Below are 18,135 nucleotides of genomic sequence, written 5' to 3'. Positions count from 1 at the left end.
GGACTAACTAATCTGGTGGTGCATGCACTGGTCTGACGATGCAAATGCAACTGAACCGACGAGGCTGCAGTTACATACGCGCCTGTCCGTGGTCCGTGGCCATGATCTGCTGCGTGGCGCGCGCGTCCGTCCGCGCGGCATGGCGGCCGAGGAGGAGCGGACACCACGATGCTTCGCGCCCAGCGGGTCGTCGTCCTTCTCCGACGGTGCGCTCCGTCCGGCATCCGCCATCGAGCTCCAGGAGCGCGGTCTCCTCGCAGAGGCGCGTGCGTGCGTGCCAGTCAGCGCGTGCTTGCCGGCTGGGCGCGTGACATGCGCGCGTGTGTGCACCTTGCGTCGTGTGTGTGTGTGTGCAGTGCGTGTGTGCGACGGCCCGGCCTCTCCAGCGAGCTCGGCCGCCGGCGTGTGAGTGCAGTGTGTGCCATTGCCGGGAGTGAACACAGCATGTTCGATGAAATGTCTGAGAAAAGAGAGGCGGACCAGTGAGAAATTTTTTGATGACTAGCATTGGATGGCTGCCTCCTTAACTCTGTCAGTTGGGACTGACGTTGGAGTTGCCCCTATTTCTCTCCTACTCAAAAAGAACGCAGAGATCCGTCGTCCACCTTGTCCTTCGTCCAACCTGTATGTTCCCCTTTCTCTGCGTTTTGAATTTTCCCTTCCTATATCTTTGTTTTTTTCACCGGTTTTCCTTGAAAACCATCTTAACTGCCCAGCCTTTTATTGACTTACCAAATAAAAATATGTTCCATTTGACAAGTCAACAAGTTTTTACCAAGTATAATCCTAAAATTTATTTAGGTTGGTAAATCACTTGCACGGTGCACGGTGCACCTTTATTTATACAATCACATTAATATGGGCAGATAAATCACTGGCTAACATACTAGAATATTTATGCGCATTGCAACACACGGGCAATTATCTAGTCTAGAAAAAATCTGCTTCCGCCTTCAGATACGGTGGATACACATTGTGCCTGCCCCACTCTAGGGTGTCTGATGAAATGCGAGCATTGGAACCTGAGCATTGGTTCAGGTTGAGAGGAAGCTGTGCAGTGGTCATGGTTGAAACTGGAAGAAAGGGGGCGATGCTCTCGGAAGACCTCGATAAGGGGCACAGACACAATGCACAGGTGCCAAATTGTAGTTCAGGCTACCCTGATACTCCTTGGATTACAGTCTTACACTGATAGATTTTTGATTTACACTTGGAACCTGAGCAAAATTAGAATACATTACATAATAAGCTTACAGTTGCATTGCAGTTGCACTGGCATGCAGTTAGCTGGCATGACTGTCAGCATTCATACATACTACACAGGCAAATACACACATGAGAACAAAAGCTGACCAGGTTTACTCTGGAGACTGAGAACCTGAATAAGGCTGACTTAACATGGCGCTACAAACCATTGCCTGGTGTTCCATGAGGCATAAAATCCGGAGTTGTTTGGACTTCTGAACACGGGCTTGTGAGTTCTCTGGATATCTCTATCTCTTGTTGGCAGGCGTAGCTATCTGAATCATCAGGTACAGTTAACTGCATATCGTGGGACGGGTTAGAATCTGCAGTCGTCTCAATCTGACCTGTGCCGTTCCTTATCTTGTACCTCTTGTAGAGAAACATCATGAGGGATATCAAAAGGGCAGAAGTTGAAGCAACTCCTGTGAGCAGAAAGAGTCCTGAAAAGTTTTTGAAGTTTAGACTGCTTGAGCCGATGGTGGGGCCGTCATTCTGACAGGCATGTTGGTCTCCTATCCATTTCCTTTCTATCTGAATGATAGTATCTCCCTCTGTTATGCTGAGGATTGCCCTTGAGAAGTCCTCGACCAGAGGGGAACGCTTGGGGAATGCCTACGCAAGTAAACATATTCAATATTATACAAACTACTTGAGTAATAGGAATTCAAAAATTATTTTCCACACGAAAGTGAACACAAATAGCATGGTACGTATTTACACTTTCTGCAAACAAGTGCCCCTGGATTGAATTGTTTTTTCTTTCTTTTTGAGTGATGTAATTTCAAGTTTTGGTCGATAGAAGCTATCAACCTGATACTAGCTGTGATATGCCACTCTGCTGCCTATAGTTCTTTGTGCATGTAATTTGGTGTCTTTGGTCAATATAATTTTTTTCTAGAACTAAATATATGATTTTCACTGCATATGCTTCTCGTCCAGTGTACCTATATGTTCAAATGTGCACTGCATAGTTCGTGAACCTTACATCACTGGCCAATAGTTTTTGTTACTATAAGTTGTTCCTTGTAACAAACTACTACAACTAACAGTATGGCTTAAAAGTTTTTGAAAGTACTAACTGCAGTAAAAGATTGCGGAGAATGATGACCTCCATACCAGGTATTGTCTTGTTAAACTGCATTGCTTTGTTATCATCTTGGATCTTAGCACTGCTCATTGATCATGCCGCAACTTTGTTAATCTATATCTTATATTTCCATATATACTCATGTTTACGTAAGTATGTTCTTTGACGTGTCGGTTCCTTTTCTGTGTCTGAGTATCTTTCAAGTATAACTTTCCTAGTCATTTTATACTTGACACTTTAGAGGTATGTAATGTACAAAAATTATCTGGTATAGCTAACTTACAAAGCCAAAACCTTCAGATTTGTAAATTGGTCCGATCATTGTATAACCTTTGCAATACTTAGAGAGGAATATTTTGATGTATGGGACTTCTTCTATCACAGCAGCAATATCACCATTTTTGCTACCTTTATAGAGTGCATCATCAAAATCATCCGGATTACTGTATGGCTTGGTCTTTCTTCTGTCAAAACCAATTTGTTCTAATAGGTCCCCTAAGTAAGAGCCATTTGTGTAGCCTACATATTCTCCTTTCGCAAGGAGTTCATGGACATCAGTTACTGTGGGTTGAAGCTGCTGCACGGTAAGCATTGATGATAAATTCGCTGTATAACTTGATGTAATAACGAGGAGAACCAAAACCCATACAATGATGACCAATCTAGACAAAATACTTTCCACCCTCTCCCCTGCAAAATGGTGAACAACCATCTATCAGCAGGTCCAAAGGGAAGACGAATACTGAATTAATTCTTAGCATGATAGCATCCTTTGTTTTCTTAATACAAAATCAAACAATTATGAAAACAAATTGAGTACATTTCACAGAACACCAGGTAACTGATCATTAGTAAATAGTAACACAAATCAATTAGGAATAATTGACCTGATACCATCAAGTGCTACTTCGCCAAAATAAAATTGCGATGTTTGCAGTGCCACCAGCAGGTGCGGAGGTACGTTAGGGCCAGCCCGTGGTGTGGCCCGCCCACCCAATGGGGATCTTGTACACTATACATCTAATCCTGGGCCTTGGAACAACATTCCACAAGGTATTTCCTTCTGTTTGGCCCGCCCAGCTATGGGCTTCAAGTACCCCTTTCAAAAAAAAAAAAACTATTGGCTTCAAGCTCCTGGCCACCGGTACATATAAAGTGAATGAACTTAAAGTTACTAATCTATCTCTCGTTTTTTCTTTGCGGGATATTTCTTCCCTCCTGACCCCAGCACACCCTTCCCATGTGCATGCTGCTGTTGTTTCTACCCTAAACTACCTGGATCATGACTCTGGGACTGTGAGGCTATAGACCAAAGTTCCCCAGTCTCTGACAGCTGTGCGTTACATTCTGCGATTCTGGACTACTGGTACAGGACATGAAAATTTTATTACCTAATTATGTACTGGTTCCTGCTCACTCTATACACTATATAAAGTTCAGTTGTTTTTTTGAAACAAGAAATTTATCGGTCTGAATTTCCTAACAGAGAGAAGTCTGCATTACCTCCCTCATTTCTTGATGAAGTTTAAGTTACAACCCTCCCCAACTTCTCTGTTTAAAGTGTAAACTCCAACTGTGGTTGATTGCGGTTTTGTCCTACGTGTCTGCCACCTCAACTTCTATCTACTCCCCTCCACGTCAACATGACACAACAAACTTCAGAATTGATGGTTTCCTAAAGCTTTGTTCCATTTGGCTGAATTTGACCAGTAGATTAAGGGGATCATCTTTGATTTTCTGTAATTGTTTCACATTTTTCTGGACAGTTTGAATTATGAGTTTTGTTGCTTCAAATCTTTTGTCAACATTTGAACTTCCCAGAAAAATATAAATAATTATATATAATCAAAGATGATCCTCTGATTCTAGTTTTCAGATTTCATCCAACAATTTAGGATAAAACTACCCCCTTCGTTCCTACATACTCCCTCCGTTCCTAAATATAAGTCTTTTTAGACATTTCAAATGGAATGCAACATACGGATGTATGTAGACATATTTTAGAGTGTAGATTCACTCATTTTGCTCCGTATGTAGTCACTTGGTGGAATCTCTAGAAAGACTTATATTTAGGAACGGAGGGAGTAGAAGTCTTTCTAGAGATTCCAATATGAACTACATACAGAGCAAAATGGATGAATCTACACTCTAAACTACATCTATATACATCCGTATGTAGTCCATAGTGAAATCTCTAGAAAGACTTATATTTAGGAATAGAGGGAGTAGTTCTTAAGTTTTCGCTTCAGATTTTGCCTCAAAATGCAAACTTCTCAGAAAAAAATCTGAAAGGTGATCTCCTGACAGTATTATTCAAATTTCAGGCAAACACAGAAACAATTTAGGAGAAAATTAGTTTGAAAGTTTGTTGCAATGTGTTGGCATGGAGGAGCCGAGGGAGAAGGTGAGGTGGCAGACACGTAGGACAAAAACACGGTCGGCCATAGTCAAAACAGGCAATGGGGATTTTTTTTAGTGGTTCCAGAATTGGAGGCTGTACTTTAAAACATAAAGTAAGAGAGAGGGGGGGGGGGGGGGATGTCTTATATATGCAATATTCTGTACAGAAATAAGAAAGTATAATATGGTAACATCGTCACTTACTATCAGCAAAGAAGGGGAAATATATTGCTATCCCAAGCTGGCGGGAAATGGAGCCAGTCAGTTCAGTGTTATCGATTCGTCGCTCCAATAGCCAGATCACAGCCCCTGTGAATATGAAGAATACAATGCTTCCAAACCACAAGTCAGTAGTTAATGGCTTCAAGAAAATCCATGTATCCTTTGTCGTTCCATCCTTTACTGGCACAATCATTGCTATCCCAGATTCAGTATAAGGTAATGTGAAATCAGCATAGGAAGTTCTGTTGTACCTGATAGTTATATCCGCGACTGCAACTTGGTACACCTGCAAGCATGTCATTTAGTGTTGCATACCCATGTTTCTTTAAACTAATGATCACTTGATCAGTATACTCTATACTACTCCTTAATCTCCACAAAAGTTACGAATTATTAGGGCTTGCGGAAAACATTAGCAAACAGCACGCATGCAACAATTCTACCATAATCTTAGAAAAACACTAGTAGTGCCATTTATGGGCATACATCTAGTCAAACCTTAACTGGTTGAATCATACAGTTAGTAATAATCTTTTCGCCCAGAATAAATATTGTTTAGGTATATGCACATAGAACAAGGAGGAAAGGAATGCCTTAATTCCTGACATAATTAGCCCTTGTGCCCATCTATCTAATACTTGTACCCCCTCTGTAAAGAAATATAAGATCGTTTAGATCACTACTTTAGTGATCTAAACGATCTTATATTTCTTTAAAGAGGGAGTACCAATCAGCATTCAGTATGACTAACTGGTGGAAACAGTTGCCCGGAAAAAATAAAACGGTACAAAATTGCTAAAATATGATTAGATTGTACAAGTAGGCATAGATGCAGACAATTTTGCAAAAATAAAACACTACAATATACATAGTAAATTTAGTAAAATATTTTGTGCAATAAAGAGAGCATGCCCAATTTCTGCAATAACGATATGGATAGTGCGAGAACCAAGATTTACTTACCCCAAGATTAACTTGGTAGACAAAATCATTATAGCTCCCATTGCTTACTCCTTGATCAAATGCTACATATTCATAAGGGATTGCATATGGGAGTCGCTTTAACACCTCTTCAAATACGTCAATTGCATACCCAGTGGCAGTTATTGCATTGGTTAGCGGATCCCTTTCAACCTTTATAAGCTCAGGATACCCACTTGTCAGTACACCTACTTGGAGCTTCTTTCCATTGGTAGGAATTTGCCACCCTTTAGGCACGGCAGATACTTCTCCTGGCCAAACCACTTGAGTCAGATTCGGCCCAGAATTTAGGTATGTGTGTTCTGATCCATTTTGAATCAAATTCTGTATTATTCCATGCTTTGCCGTCCAGAAACCTATTCCTTTCGGCTCTCTTGTAACCACATTAATTATCTGGAATATGGAAGATTGAAGCTGCCTGCTCCTCAGGTGAAAATCACCACTTAAGCCTCTGAACTTACGCTGTAGATGTTGCCAATATGCTTAATTGTAAGTTAGGGAGCGAAGTTTCCTCTGGTGATGAGTGCGTTTGCGACTGGCGCTCTGGCGATTGGCGACGCTCCCGGCGGCGCGGGCGCCGTGGCCGCCCGGACGCCCCCTCCGCCTTCCCCGCCCTCGAGCCCCGCCCCCCCCTCGCCGCCCCCTTCCGGCTCGCCGCGGCTGCTGTGGGCTGACATCGCCGAGGCCGATGACTTGGCGGCCGGCCGTCCCGTCGTTTGCCGGGATCGAGTCCCCCCTAAGGCGCCGCCACGGCCGCCGCCTGTCCTCGCCGGTGGCCCTTCTCCCAGGGGTGGGGGATCGGCCGCCCGCGGGTCGGGCCGGCGCCGGCATCTCCCCCGGCCGCCCCCCCGGCTCGGGTGCCGCAAGCCTCGGCCTTTGGGGCTGGGCTCCCCCCCCCGGCGGCGTCGCGCTGGCAGCTGGGGTGTTGCCGGCCGCGCCGACCGGGGCCCGGCGCTTGCCTCCTGGAAGCCCACGCCCGCCGCCGGCCTCCCCTCTGCTCCGTCGTCGCCTGCACCGGCCGGCCCGACCCCGGCGTCCCCGCCCGCGCTCGCTCCGGTCGCTCCTTGCCGGAACCCGTTCCGTCCCTTCCTCCCCTCCGGTCGGCCCGCTGGTCCCCATCCCCACGGCCGGTCCTCCGGCCCGCCTCCCCTCGCCGCCCCCGTACGCCCCCGCCGGCGGCCACCGCGGTGGTGCTCGGGGAAACCCTAGCGCCCCGCTTGGTCACCCCGGGGCGGACGTTTCGGGCCGCGTTGCTTTTGGGCCGGCCCACGAACCGGGTTCCTGGGCCCCCTCTCGGGACGGCAACGGTGGGTGCAGCCCATGGGCGACCGGCCTCGGTGACCTGGGTGGGTCGACTTGGCAGGCCGGATGGGCCCCGACTGGCCCAATCTCGCCCCATGGCGACGGCCGGCCCACCGCGTCGGTCTATTTGGCCGCCGGCAGGGTTCCCTCGCTCCCCACTCCTTCCCACCCCCGCGCCGCCGGCTCCCAGCCCCGTCCCCTCGGCCACGGCCGCCCTGCCTCGACTCCTCCTCGCCGGCGCCACCGGCCCTCCCCCGTCCCCCTCCGCGCCACCCATGCCTCGGGAATGGGGGGACGATGCGGGGCGCCCCAAGCGCCGGGCGGACGACCGCCGCGATCCCCCACGCCCCTCACCCGACGGCCGCCGGCGCGAGGAAGACCTGCGGCAGCAGCTTTCTTCCCGACCGGCGCGGCCCTCTCCGGCGCGCGAGACCCGCCTCTCCCCCTCCCGCACCTCGCGCCGCTCCCCGGCCCGCGGCGACCGCCGTTCCCGCTCGCCCTCACGCCGCCCCTCTCCGCGGGGGGAGCCCCGCGACCGGGGCCGGTCTCCGGCCCGGGAGGCTAGGCCGCCCCCTCGGCGTCGGTCCCCCTCGCCGACCCGGCGCCGGGACCGGTCCCCTTCGATGCCCCGCCCGCTCCCATCCAACAACGACGCCGACGCTCCCCCCTCCCGCCGCTACCAGCCCCCCCCCCCCGCTCCCAGGCTGCGTTTCCGCCGGCCAACGGCGGCAACGGCAACCGGGGACGCCCGGGATCCAAGAAGAAGAAGAAGAAGGGCCCGCCGCGCCCACAAGTCGCCACCTCCACCGGTACCGCAGCTCCTCCTCCGGGTACCACCCCCTCGGCCGTGGCTCAGCCGTGCTTCAACTGCGGCCTGACCGGACACTTCCAGGTGGCGTGCTCCAACCCACCGACGTGCTACCTTTGCAAGGATACCGGGCACCCCGCGATTCTCTGTCCGGACCGCCCGGTGTCGGAGGAGCTCATGATGTATGGGCACGGCATCGAGGACTTGGCCTTCTTCCACATCGAGGTGCCCGAGCTCGCCCCGCCTTCCCCCTCGCTACTGGCTTTGGTGACGGTTGTGGCGAGGCCGTCGCCACCCCGGAGTTGATTGAGGCTGAGCTCAACCACTTGTGCAGATGCACGTGGGACTGGCAGGTGACCCCCACGGCTCCCAGCTCCTTCTCAGTGGTCTTCCCTGACGCGATGAGCATGGGCTTCTGCACGCGCAGCAACAACATCACCCTGGCTCTCAACGACATCGTGGTGAACATCTCTGAGCCGCAGTGGGATCCCAGAGCCGTCGCTACCCTGGACACGGCTTGGCTCCTCATCTCCGGCCTCCCTGATGTTGCCCGTTCCGAGCGGGTCATCCGCAGTATGTCCAAGATCCTGGGCAGGGTGGTGGTGGTGGATGAGCTCTCCCTGCGCAAGGAGGAGGAGGTCCGGGTTAAGGTGAAATGCCTGGACTCCTCCAAGCTCCACGTCACGATCCGTGTCTTCTTCAACGATGACGGCTACGACCTCAAGATCCGCCCCGAGCCTCCGTCCCACGTCGGCCGCCCCCGCCTCTCTGCTGGCGACCTCTTGGGGGGGGGGGCCTGCTGATGCTGACGACTCTCACCACCGCCGCTCGCGCTCCTCCCGCTTCGACGACCCGGCCGAGGATGAGGATGAGTCGGAGCACTCTCGCTCCCCGTCTCGGGACCCCCCAACCCTCCTGCGGGTCGGGGGCGGGGCGTACCCGGGTGTCGGCCACCGATCTCGCGGTGGCCCTCCGCCTGGCCACCCCTCTGGTTCCCTCCCCGTCTTCGTCGGCGTCGACCGGCATCATCTCCAGCGTGAGTCTCCTCGTCGCCCCTCCATCGTCACCCCGCTCCCCCGACGCCGCCTCTGCCCGCCGCCTCACGCCACCAGTGGCTGCGCCCACGCCCTCCGCCGACTCACCTTCCCCGGTGTCTTCCGGGGTTGGTGGTGTTGAGGAGCCCGTCGCCCTTGCCCCGTCTGCCCCATCTCCTCCACCCTCGGGGGCCGCGGTCGGGGCGGCGCTGGGGTCGGCCGATCCTCACCCCGCGGCGGTGCCGTCCAGCTCCCACCTCGCCTCGCCGGCCTCTCCTGACGCCTCGGTGGCAGTGGACGTCTCCTCCCCGGCCTCCGCGCACCCCCCTCCGACGGTGGCGTACGCCAGGAGGCCCCGCTCCACCTCGACGCCGGTGAGGTCCTCTCGCCGCAGCGCCCACCTGGAGGCGTCGCGGCCGGGCGACTCTCCTGCGCCTTCCGTCGTCGAGCGGGCGGAGCTCCGCGCCGCGGTCCGGAACCTCGAGTCAGGTGTGGATCCCGCCCCTCCCAGTTCTTCTCGTTGCTCCTTTTCTGCTCTCGAGGCCGCCCCCCTCGGCCACCTCGCTAAGGTGGCCAATGACTCGGCCATTGTCTTCAGGGGGGAGGTCGGTCCCCCCTTAGAACAGATCGCGGCCATTAGGGCCCGGGAGATCCTCGACGGCAGGCTGGCTGAGACTCGTGCCCGCCTACTGCGGCCCCCGGCTCCGGCTCCTCCGGTGGCCGACGGGATTATCCGTGGACGCACTCGGTCTCGCACGGCCGCCCTTCGCGCGCAAAGCGCCTCTCGTGTTCTGGGGTCAAGTAGCCCCCCGATGGGGGTTTAGATGCGGGCCCTTTTCTGGAACCTCCGCGGCTTCGGCCATGATGGTCGTCGCCGCCAGCTCATCGAGTACATCCGGGATGAACATATTGACATTGTGGCCATCCAAGAAACCCTCCGCTCTGAGTTCACCCTGCAGGAACTTGAACATCTGAGCCCCCACCTCTTCGCGTGGCACTGGCTCCCTTCTAGCGGGACCTCAGGCCACTCGGGTGGCATCCTCTTAGGGGTTAAGGATACCACATTTGAGGTGGGAGGCATGGATAGAGGGGAATTTTTCGTTAGTATGGAGATCTTCGAGCGGGCCCTGAACTTCAAATGGGAGGTCATTGTTGTCTACGGACCGGCGGACCACCGCCGCTCCCCGGCGTTCCTTGACGAGCTGCAGCTGAAGATCTCTAACTCTCCCCTCCCAGTTTTAGTGGGGGGTGACTTCAATCTCATCCGATCCCCGGATGAGAAGAATAATTCCCGGATTAATTTCCCCCGGATGCAATTATTCAACGATTGGATCGCAGAGCTGGGGCTCCGTGAGCTTGACCGGTCAGGTGCCAGATTCACTTGGACCAACCGGCAAGCTGTACAGACACAATCCGTGCTGGATCGTGTCCTAGTTTCCCCGGAGTGGGAATTGCGATGCCCCTTGGCATCGCTCCGGGAGGTCACCCGAATTGGCTCCGATCATGTCCCCCTTCTCCTCTCCACCGCCGACGAGCGCCCCCCCTCCCCGCCGCGGTTCCGGTTTGAGCTCTTCTGGCTCAACCAGACCGGCTTCCGGGAGGCCGTCGTCGCCCGCTGGATTTTCGCTAGGTCGGCACCCCATCGCTCCATGTCCGCGGTCGATTCATGGCACTTTTGTGCCAAGCTAGCCCGCCAGTTCATGAAGGATTGGGGGGCTAATCTTGGCCGAGACCTTAGAGAGCGCAAGAAGTCCATCCTGATTGCTATTCAAACCCTGGATGCTCGCGCGGACTCGACCGGGCTCTCCTCGGACGAGTGGCTGATTCGTTACGACCTGGAGGACCAGCTCTCCACCATCTACACGGATGAGGAGGCGTACTGGCGCTTGCGTGGTACCCAGAGGTGGGTGCTACAGGGCGATGCCAACACCGCCTATTTCCAGGCGGTCGCGAACGGCTGGCGCCGTCGCAACTCCATCCACTGCCTGTGGGATGGAGACTCGTCGTTAGTTCTTCCAGCGGCCATCCGCTGTCATGTGGATGGCTTCTATAGGGCCTTATTTACCCCCACCCCGCGCGGTGGGGCTAGTCTCGCCCCCGACATTTGGTCGGGCGCACACGTAGTCTCGGCTGAAGCCAATGCGGCTTTGGTTGCCCCCTTCAGCGAGGAGGAGGTCCTCGCTGCCATTAAGGGGATGAACCCCTCCTCGGCCCCGGGACCTGACGGTCTTCCAGTGGCTTTCTTCAAGACGTTCTGGCCGACCATCAAGCTGGAGGTCATGGCTCTCTTTGAGGAATTCTACTCGGGCTCCATGGACCTGGGTCGCCTTAATTATGGGGTGGTGACCCTCATCCCCAAGGTCCCGGGCGCCTCCGATATTCGTCAGTTCCGCCCCATCACAGTGATTAATGTGATTTTTCGGATCCTGGCTAAGGGGTTCGCCAATAGGGTGACCCTCCTTGCGGACACTATCACCCACCCGAACCAATCCGCCTTCATTCAAGGCCGATTTATCCTGGATGGGGTGTTGGTGTTCCACGAAGTGCTCCACGAGGTCCGCCTGAAGCGCCATAGGGCGGTCTTTCTCAAGTTGGACTTCCACAAAGCCTACGACACGGTGCACTGGCCGTTCCTGAGGGAAGTCCTTCGCAAGGGCTTCGATGACCGTTGGGTGACCCGAGTCATGCAGCTCGTCTCTTGTGGTCGGACTGCGGTGAACATCAACGGCGACATTGGGCCCTTCTTCCCTACCCTCTGCGGGGTCCGGCAGGGAGATCCCTTCTCGCCGTTCTTGTTCAACATGGTTGTGGATGCCTTGGCCGCCATCTTGGATAAGGCCAAGGCTGCTGGGCATATTAGAGGCCTTGTCCCGCACCTTGTTGGAGGGGGAGGGGTCTCCCTTCTACAATACGCGGATGACACCATTATTATGGTCGAGGGGTCTGCCTTAGAGATCTCCAACCTGAAGTTCCTTCTTCTGTGCTTCCAACAAATGTCGGGCCTCACCATCAACTTTGATAAAAGCGAAGTGATGGTGCTCGGTTACCCCTCTGAGGACGCACAGTCCATTGCCGACCGGCTTAACTGTCGGCTGGGTTCTTTCCCCACGACCTATCTAGGGATCCCCATTAGTGACTCGCGCCTCACCGTGGCGGACCTCCGCCCCACGGTGACCCGTATGCAACATCGCGTAGAGCCCTGGAAAGGGCGTTGGCTATCGAAGGCGGCGCGCGTGATCCTTATCAACTCATCGCTAGCCAGCCTCCTGTGGTTCCTTATGAGCTTCTATAGCCTTCATGAAACGCTCCATCAGGAGGTCGCCAAATACCAGTCCAGATTCTTCTGGGCTGGGGAGGAGGGCAAGCAGAAATACCACATGGTCAGCTGGCCAGACATCTGCAAACCCAAAGACCAGGGCGGTCTTGGGATTCTGTCCTCTCGGCGCATGAACATCGCCCTCTTGACCCGCTGGCTCTGGTGCATCGTCAATGGGGACGGTGGCCTCTGGCTTACTATCATCCAGAACAAGTACCTGCGTGGACAGCCACTGGCGTTCTGCCAACGCTCGGGCGGTTCCCAGTTTTGGCAGGCCGTCGTCCGGCTGCTTCCGGTCTTACGTATAGGCACTTCCATCTCTGTGGGCTCTGGAGCTTCGACCTTGTTCTGGCTGGACAGGTGGCTCGGAGGCTCCCCTCTAGCCGCCCGGTTCCCCATCCTCTTCGACATTGTAGTTGACCCTCGGGTCTCAGTCGAGGCGGCCCTTATTGACTTAGGGCGCCTCGCGTTCCGCCGCCCTTTTGGCCCCGCTGAGGTGGCTGCCTGGGATGTCCTCCTCCAGGACATCGCCCTGCTACCTATGGACGTGGCAGATTCTCCGGACTCCATCTCCTGGCGCCTAGACCCCTCCGGCCGCTTCTCCACCAAATCCCTCTACGCGGCCATTGCCCCTTCGTCAGCCCCGGAGCCCTTTGGTCTTATCTGGGACATCCGCCTCCCACTTAAGATTCGGATCTTTCTTTGGCAATGGATCCGCGGCCGCCTCCCGACCGGCGTTGAGGTTCTTAAGCGCCATGGTCCTGGCGATGGAATGTGCCCCCTGTGTGGCACGGTAGAGGACGCTAATCACATCTTCTTCCTGTGCTACACGGCACAGTTCCTTTGGTCTTGTTTCCGCGAAACGGTTGGGGGACAGTGGTGCAACACCAACTTCCCTGACCTGCTTGCGGAAATTCAAGCCTCCCCCCCCCCTCGCTACAGACATATTAGATGGCTGTGCGTCGGGGTTCTAGCCTGGACCCTGTGGACGGTTCGCAATAAGCTTGTCATTCAGAAGGTGCCCCTTCGGCGTGCGACTGACTCCATCTTTAAAATGTGTGGTTACTTGCAGCTCTGGCGGCCGCTTAGCCGCCCGCAGGACCGGGACGCCATCGACAGACTCCTCACCGACCTCCGTTCGTTGGCCTTTCGCCTGGCGCCTCCGCTCCCGCCGCCACCACCGGAGCCCGACTAGAGGATGTTTCCCTCCTGGCGCTTGTGCCTTTTTGTGTGTGTGTGTTGGGCTTGTTGAGCTGTGCCCTCAGCAGTAACCCTTGTTGCTTGCTTGTGCTTGGACTTTGTGTGCGTGTGGGCTTTGTGTTTGTGTGAACCTTGTTGGATGTTGGCTTTGGCATTTGCTTTATATATAAAGAGGGGCGCGAGCCTTTTTCGGTAACTTACGCTGTAGGATTGCATCTAGAAGTTTGTGACCAATTGTAGAAATACCCAAAGTTCCAAGACACGTTGAGTTTTTTATGTCTTGCTGCTTCTGAAATGTTGCATTGTACATGCTTACCTTTTCTGCTGCTTGTGCCAAGGCCCAAATAGTGTCATAACCCCAGAGCCCAAAAATGCTTAGTGGCAATGGTGGGTCATCCAGGTTGTCTTGCCTGTACCTCGCATTCCATCTCTTAGTAAAATCACCAAGTTCCTTCGATTTAGGCACATGGAATCTCACACCCAATGCACCATCCATTGCATCAAGAACCGAAGGGCTTAGCGAGTCGACAACATTTGCAATCCCATCTGTCAAAATCCACGCATAGGCTCCACTCATCATTCCTAACTCTTTGGCCTTTGTGAAGAGAATGGAGCCAAAGGCCAATGACATGTGCACAATGTAGACCCTTGTTGGCATTGTCATTAGCTTGTATAGTTCTTTCTCAACTTGGTCACTGTTTGCTGATCGAGAGATTGCACTGCGGTATGGCATAGAAGCTCCAAACTCTTGGAGGGCATCAACCAGGTAGGGTAGGATGCCCCTGCCATAGTCTGTGTCCTCATAGATGGGCACTACTTCCTTCCAGCCATATGCCTTAATGAGAGCAGCAAGGCTATTCACTTGAGCAGCATCACTTACAGTTGCACGTAAAAAATATGGCACTTCAGCAGATGAAAGGGTGGGATTCGTTGCTGTGAAGGAGATAACTGGGACCTGACTGTTGTTCCCAATATCAGACACAAAAGTTGCCTCTGAAGATTTTTGTGGACCAATTATGGCCCGTACATAGTAATTTTCCAGCAGGTCAACAGCTGTACGAATGTGCAATTCAGTCAAGAGAAAATATTTAAAGAAAATTTGTGTAGATTCTGGTTGCAGCTAAGGTATCTAGTGCATGTACATTAGGCAATCTCTGATTTTATAGCTGAAAAGTATAACGACTTGGGCTACATGATCATTTCTTCAGGTACTGGTGGTTTCTGACTTTGAGGGGCATAAGTATATCAAGGAATCAGGTTCATAGGGAAATTCCAAAGTTCCCTATTTTTATCTTTGCGCAAATTCACGAAGTCATCTTTTTGAAAGTAGTATATTGTAAAAAAAATCTTAATTTGTTTCAGACTTGCAGTGGAAATAGAAAACAATCACAATACATTTGTAGAAGTCGTATACTGAATGAATTAAGGAAAATTACAGTTTCAGTGCTTCTTTGGTTTGCTTCTCTCTACATAAATCTATGTTTTGGAGTTTTATGAGGAAATCAGCAAAAGTTCCTAATGTTTTGATTTTGCTATCATGATACACAACAAAATAAGAACAGCACAGGATTTCGCTTCATCACAGATACCAAGTTTAACAGTTCCTTTCTTATGTTTCATAGCTTCTTTTCGTACAAAATTCGGTGACGGACAACAATTCTCAAAATGTGATATGTACCTTGTGATGCAGCTCGCATATTGTCTCCGTTGGAATCCCTGATGTGGAGAACTAGCTTTGTCGTATAATTCCTGTGGACTGCATAGAAATCTTCCATAGCCATCAATATGCTGGTACGTGCTATTTTGCCCACCAAAGACTTCAGATGGAGGATCACTCCGACATCGAGTATACCCGCTCTACTCTGGGTAACATTTTGAGCAACACTGAGACTGAGGAACGGCAAGAACAACACCAACAAGGTGGCCCTTGCCGCGCCGTCCATCTCTTGAGCTGTTTCTACGGGAACAGGGTGGTGTAGGGCCAATGCAGTCTCTTATATCAATGGTTATGTTCATTGCACCGGGGCAGGAACAATAATTGGCGTTATTCTAACCAAGTCAAATGACATTTCAGATTGGTCAGCTCAGAGCTATAATGTCAACTGTCTGTTTCGACCATCTTTTTCTTCTGGAAGAATCTACCGTTCTATGTATAAAGTGGATGACACCTGTACTTTGAAGCGATGGCTCGGCAAGTTCGAGGAAAGTTCCTGTGCCAAACCCATGAAGAATGACGTTGGTAAATTCCTCATCCGTTGAATCTTCTGAATCCAAGACTTTGATCCTTAAGGAATGGGATTGTGACAAGTCAAGGAGCTCAGCTTATACTCTTCCATGCTTGTGTTGTGTGGTGGAAGGTTTATTTTTGAATAGTGCAAGTTGCATTTTTCATCAAACTGAAGTTGCACTTTCCAGAATCGATCAAAAGATCAGAAATATGTCCCCCTCTAGGTGCTTAGGTAAAGGGCAACCTGGTGCATGTAGCTCCCGCTTGCGCAGGGTCCAGGGAAGGGTCCGACCACTTTGGGTCTATAGTACGCAGCCTTTCCCTACATTTCTGTAAGAGGCTGTTTTCAGGACTTGAACCCATGACCTCTAGGTGCTTAGGTAACTGTACTTAATCGTTTCTTCTCGAGAAAATAGAGGAACGAGCTAGTTAATGACTATTGAGTAGTGGCATATGTGCTACGCTGATTACATTCATATTCGAATAGTCTCTTTTTAAGAGCGCGAGGGATAACAGATTCATGCAGCCTGAAAAATGGCACTGCTGGAAATAATTTCCTGTTGTTGCAATTATTTTTACAGGAGCAGAAGTCAAGCCATGTCATTGTGATATTTGCTGGTGGCTAGGATTCTGTTAAACATTTGAGAATCAGATTTTGATAGTGGAAGACTTGAGGCGTCTGCATAATTGGCCTTCTGATTTATCCATCAGTTTATGTAGTGGTTGGTTCGTCATGATCGATTGTGGCCTGAACACATGCAAATCAAATGGAATCATGGAAAGTATACGCTGGAAAAACAATATTTCTACAGGACCAAGTCTAGATTCAAACTTTGCCCGTCAAGCTGGACCCACATAATGACCAGGTGACACGTGCCTGGCATGGATTTCGAAGCAACTCAAGGCCTTCTTCCCCAGTTCGCGTCAACTTGGCGACTGACCAGGACGGGACCTCGGCGCCGGCATGCTCAGTACGTACTGAGCACAACCTTGCGGTCAAAGAGAGGCCTGTCACTAGAGAGCGCCATGGCCTCGGAGTATACTGTTCTTGTTAGCTGTGGTGCGCGCCATCTGTTTGTCTGGTAAAACTGTATTTAAAGAAAAAGGGCCTACTAAAAATCAGTCAACTGAGATTTAACCAAGTTTCAGTTGACCATGCAGCATTTCTTTTGACCGTTTGCAACCATTTTTTCCTACCGGTTGCAACATTCGTCTTGTTGGTTGAAGCACGTCATACCTCATTGGTTGTGTAGCACGTCATCTCACCGGTTGCAACATCCTTCATTGACGGTTGTAGCATTTTAGTTAGAACGTTTGTAGCATTTGTTGTTGTTGCTTGCAATACCATCGCAACATTTTTCGTCGCCATTTGTAGCATCTACCCATGCCACTTGTAGCAAAAAAAAACGCCAACATCACTCGAGCAAGACTTCGTCAAGTCTCAATCGACTGATTTCTAGACACACCCTTAAAAGAGAACTTTCGATCTATTCATAATCTATCATGACAATAGAAGGAACATAAAAATTGTGTCCTTGTTTGTAGACCACCTAACTATGATTACAAGCACTGGAGTGTGCACCGCCGTCATTGCCCATTCCTCATTGGAGTCGGGGCACAAGCTTGTTGCGGTAGACAGTTAGAAAGTCGTTGTGCCGGGGCCCCATAGGACTAGCACACTAAAACAACAACCGTCATCGATAAAAACATGCGTAAATCGAAAAGATCCAACTTGAAGACACACAAACGAAGACTAGATCCACGGAGATCCACAGAAGACCAACACCGACCGAATCTCACAAGATCTGCTGGAGACACACCTCCATATGCCCTTCGACGACACTAGATGCACCATCAGGACATGGGCTAGGTGGGGAGCCTTATTTCTTCTTTAGGGAACCACCACCACCTTGCCTTTCTGAGCAGGACATAAACCCTAATCATCCTCAAAAGAACACCTAAAACGGAGTACAAACCTTCCCACCGGCAAGGGCAAAGGTCCACCGCGCTTCCATGGACCTAAGGCCATTAGAGAGGAGGTGGACCGACGGCGGCGCCAACAGGAGATGGAGAAACCCTGCCGCCAGAGATGCGATGGGGTCTGGTAAAACTATATTGTCTCCCCAACGAACACACCATTTTAATAGTGGAATGAATGGGTGGTGGCATCGAAATTATCTTTACCATGTAGCGCGTAAGTTAGGTCGCACACCACTAATACTGAACAAACTAGTGGTGTGTGTTGCACGTGCACACGCCACTAGTAATTACTTCAGGGCCCGCATGTGGGCCCATGTACTTGTTGCATGCATG

At 51.6% G+C, this 18,135-nt stretch overlaps 1 pseudogene; it reads right to left on the bottom strand.

Moving 5' to 3' along the window:
- Positions 1 to 988: 988 nt before the first annotated feature.
- Positions 989 to 16,850, bottom strand: LOC123107083 (glutamate receptor 2.8-like; annotated as a pseudogene).
- Positions 16,851 to 18,135: the final 1,285 nt, after the last annotated feature.

Source organism: Triticum aestivum, chromosome 5A (genome assembly GCF_018294505.1).
Source record: "Triticum aestivum cultivar Chinese Spring chromosome 5A, IWGSC CS RefSeq v2.1, whole genome shotgun sequence".
Taxonomy (NCBI): domain Eukaryota; kingdom Viridiplantae; phylum Streptophyta; class Magnoliopsida; order Poales; family Poaceae; genus Triticum; species Triticum aestivum.
This window is presented reverse-complemented; position numbering and strand designations above follow the sequence as displayed.